Genomic DNA, 5,149 nt, shown 5'->3' on the forward strand with positions numbered 1-5,149 from the left:
TGTCTCAACACTATTAAACATGTGTCTTAAAGTGATTTGCCTTATTTGAAAGTGAAGAGCATAAGTGTATTAGAAAATTAAATATTTTGTTTTTAAATTCAATTCCTGTCAATTCTTAATTTGCTCCAAACTTCTTTTCATTTTGAAAAGCTAAAAACAGATTCTGGGACAAAGGAAATATTTGCAATCATGTTCCTCCTGTTGACTTGTGATCTCACGCATTACTTGCTCTCATTCATTGTCCCCGTCTGCCTTTGTGTCCCTGGAGACCTGCTTGCTTAAAGATGGTGAGTTTTTATCAGCTGCTCTTCAAATTATTATGACTTAGAAAGACAATATTCTAGAAGAAACAATGCACCCATAAAAATATTTATAGATTGTGCTTAGAGTGCTTTCCTAATCAAGCAAATAATGCTTGTGTCAAAGGATATATGATAAAATTCATTTTACTAAGAAATATCACTATTTTCACACTACTCCAACAATTCTGGCTTCAAGTAGTTAAACATTTAGTTTTTGGCTGATCGTTCCACAGATCTACCTCAGCTGGTAGCAATCATGTATTTTTTTGTTTGTTTGTTTAAATGCTCATCAAGATTACCTGTATCAGGAGAGTTTGTTGAGACTGTAGCCATTTCTCAGCATGCATTTTCTAATACTTTCTGGTATGGTGATGTACATTATTTTCATGAATCAGATAAATTTGTTCTAGTCTTAGATACATAAAGACATTAAGCACTAATTCTACTTTGATGAAAGAATTTCTTCTTAGATATTCCTTTTCTTTTCCCATCAGGCTTATTCATGAATGAATTAAGAATTCAGATATTCACAATATTCTGTTCAACTTCTGCAAAATATTTGAGTAGGTTTACAAAAAGAAATAGTAAATGTGACATTTACTGTTCTGTACAATAGTCAATAAGTACAGGTAGGTAAATCTGATACATTAGCTCAGTCTTTGCATATTCCTACAAATAATGTAACATTAATAACATTTACAGTAATTTAATTTGTTAGTATGAAGATAGAAATCACATATAACTACTACACATACTAAACATATAGCAATATTTTTCTAGGTGTAATTTTAGCATTGCAGAATTCTTGTAACTTTGGTTCTCTTCCTTAGTCATTTAGGAAATTTGACTATCTATGTCCCCCAGTTTGGTGTCATATTTGAATGTTTATTTCAATTTTTTAGACCTCAGATGAAAATTTATTTTTTCCTTTTAGAGAAGCATCAGTGAGCATATTCTATCTAGCCACTATTTACTGACAACAATCTGATCCCAACTTTTGTGTTTCTCATCTGCAAGATATGGGACACTGATCAAGTTAAAGAAGACGAAGATTTGAAAAATGTTGTGGGAAACTGTATGAATTACACTATGTGAAACAGCCTAGGATTTTAAAAAAGCATGAGTTGAAGTCTCACAGCTATTATTTTCATGAAGCAGACACTTGGAGGTTTTGAGAAAACAGAAGCATTATCAAGGCCAATAACACACATTGGAGGTAGGAGGGCATGTCTACAAGTAACTGTGATGCAGTGGGTTTCCTTGCCCTAAAGTAGCACTGCCCTTGTGAGTCGACGGCGTTTGTTCTCTCCTCATATATTTATCATTTGGGATGTTTATGAAATGAAATAACAACTAAATGGAAATGCTCACAGTCTCCATGGACACATCTTTTATCACATGCTCTCTATCTTCTTAGCAAGAAAATTAACATGCTGTAATGTATCATCACATGAACAATTCTGTTGCTTTCCTGCCTATTTGCATCTTTTGCTGTAAAAATGGTAAAAATTTTTGACTGCTCAATTCTAAATAATTATGTTACGAAGTTATTTTTTATGCTACAAAACTGAATTTTAAAGAGATTAGCTTTTTAAAAAATTCCATTTTCCTATCATCTTTTTCATTATATCTCCTCAGCTTTATGGTTAGAATTTGAAGGGTAATCAAAAATGTGTTTGAACCAAGTGTTTTTTTTTTTTTTCAGTTTCTTGAATATTGCAATGTTTGTGCTTTATTTTTGTTTTATAAAAAGTTTTATGTAGATTTGAATATTATTATACAGTCTTATCTATAGATATTTATTATTACTAATTCTTGGGTTATCTGAAATTTTGATTCTTTATTTTGATAAAGTTTGCTTCAAAGAAACTGTAACACTTTAAAATTGATCAGTATTACTTGGCATGGTGGTGCATGCCTGTATTCCCAGCTCTTGGGACTCTGTAAACAGGAGAATTGTTACAAATTTGATCTAGTCATGAGACCCTGAAAACCCTGTAGACTAATATACAAAAATAAAATAAAATTAATCAGTACTGTATGATTATTTTCTATTTCCCTTTACTCTCTTTCCATTCATCAGTATTCCATACTCCTTGACATTCAGTATTTTAAAATTCTCATTTCATGATGATTTACTTTCTTTTCAACATTGAACATAAAAAATTGAATACAGCACTTTTTATTCCATATGAGAATCATTTGCTTTTAACATATATTTTCATGCATTTTTTTACTTTTTGTTTAATATGGATATTAAAATCTATTTTCATCAATGTAGTGATATTTTACTGTTTGTTTTTCAATTATTTTATAATTTTTTATATTTTAAATTTCTTTACAAAGGAAATTGTTTAAGATATACTAGGTATTATCATTTAGGTTTTATGTCAAAGTAATAGAAACTCTTCCAATATGTTTTGAATTGGTGAATGAATTATACCTTGTACATTCAAAAATAAGTTAATTATATGTTGTCGTCATTTCAGTCTATTGAGCTTTGCTGAACATATCAGGGTAATCCACAGCCAATTCAAGAATAACACTTCTAGTGTCACAAAAATCATTTTACTTTTGTTGTTGTTAGTAGTGGTGGTGGTGTTTTGTTTTTTTGTTTTTTGTCTTTTTGAGACAGGGTCTCATTATGCTGTTCAGGCTGGCCTTGAATTCACTTTGTAGCCCAGCCTAGACTTGAAATCATAATGATCTTTCAGCTTCAGCCTACCAAGTCCCAGGGTTATAGGTGTGTGTCACTAAGGCCGGATATACCAAAGTTGTTTCTATGTGACTTTCCAAATGTTTTTAAAATATATTCTTCATATGATTTCCACGTATGTGTATATGGAAAGTTTTGATGAACTAATTTTCTGTCTCAAATATTAAACTCAAACATTGAAACATACTCATGTTATTTAAATATATATAGATTTTTTTTCAACTTGCACAGTGTTATATCCTAATAAAAACATTAGAAGTTGACAATGTCACACACCAAGAATATTTTTACCATGCTCTTGGAGATCAAGCATTGTTGCTCAAGGAAGCAGAGACTGTGTCAGCTGAGCTTCTTGTTCCCATGACTGGCTTAGGGTTGTGCTTCCCTCTATGTGCTCCTCACTCCATGAGATGATTGAATTCATGTTACTATGTCAAGCAATAAACTTCAAAATTAAGATTAAAATTTCTAACAAATGTGTGTCATCGTGGCCTCTGTGCAGAGCTGAGCATTTGTAAATCCAACCACTGTTGGTTAGTGCAGCATCTAAACAGCCAGGCAATAGTAAGGAGGAAAAGAGACAAACAACAACAATAGAAAGGATAGGGAATTCCCACGTAGGTTGATTGGAAATTAACAGTGCTTATCACATCACACATGGTTATCTTCAAAGTAGTTGATCAGATTACCAGATATACACACGCAAAATTGATCAGGCAATATAAGCATACATAAAAAAGAACTATACAAAAGAGCATGATGTGATTTTAAAATATCTTCTTCATACAATTTCTGTGTATATACATATGGAAAGTTTTACTGAACTATTATTCTGTCCCATGCATTGAACTCAGACATTGAAGCATACTGATGTTTCAATGAGTATGTTTCAATATTCTGCCACAAAAATGGCAATGTTGGAAATTTGTAGTCAACAGGAATAATTTGGGAAATTTGACAAGTCAGTGATTACATAATATGGAGAAATTATTTCAGTGGATATAGGAAATGTTTGTTAAGATTGCCATTCTGAATAAAGATCACAAAAATCTCATGAGTGTTGAGTTCCCCAAATTACATGTGTCAGAGTAAAATCTGGGTAGTATGGGAACTATTGTACTCCAATTTAACTCCATCAGAATAGAAAGAAAGCTGAGTGATGGAATCTGATGTAATAATCAGACTATGTGTACACAAAGGTTACTTTTCCAGAGTGACTACATAATCTGTACCAGGATTAGCACAATATTTGGGAATGAATAAACAATGGTACTCCAAAAAAATTATAATGCACAAATTTTTGTAAGTCTTGAGTTTTCAGAAAGTGTCATATATTTTTAGCTTTTAAAATGTTCTTTCTTTTATTAAACAAAATGAAGAAATCTGTCTTGTTGGGCCGGGGAGATGGCTCAGTAGAATAAGTGCTTCCCTGGCAAGCACAAAGGCCTGAGTTCAATCCCTGGTTCCCCCCCCCCAAAAAAAAATCTGTCTTGTATAAGATAATATGCACCCTTTAGAAGTTGCTGCTTGTACCATCTCTCTTGTTGGCAAGCAGCTCTATAAAGAAGATTTAATTTCAGTATAATTGGGGATAAATTTTGATAAAAGTTAGTGAGATCGTATGTTGGACCTTATGAGGAGTTTTACAGGAACAAACATATCTTGGAAATCACTGGGTGAGGCTGTGCATGCTTTAATGCCTAGGTACAGTATTAAACCTGATAGAATTATAATTCAGTGGAAATTTGTCAATTGTGGGCACTTTTACTATAGACAACATTGAATTTGCTGCCAAAAATCGAAGAATGTTGGGGAAAGTCAGTGCTGTAATGCTTTTCAGGAACACTGGAAAAGGGAAGACTAATTCATCTTATGGAACAAATAGTAAAAATTCCATGTCAGACGGTATGCCAGGTGCCAAACGGTGAACCACGTGGTGGTGGGAATGGGTGCTCTATGCAAAGGATCCAGTTATCTAAATAAGAGGAGAGTTTGACTTCTCTTCTCTTCTATTTGAATTACGTTTAGTTCTCTCTCCCTCTCTCTGTCTCTCTGTCTCTCTCTGTCTCTCTTTCTCTCTGTCTCTCTCTGTCTCTCTGTCTCTCTCTCTCCTCTCTACCTACCTATAGAT

Source organism: Octodon degus, unplaced genomic scaffold (genome assembly GCF_000260255.1).
Source record: "Octodon degus isolate 3935 unplaced genomic scaffold, OctDeg1.0 scaffold00013, whole genome shotgun sequence".
Lineage (NCBI taxonomy): Eukaryota > Metazoa > Chordata > Mammalia > Rodentia > Octodontidae > Octodon > Octodon degus.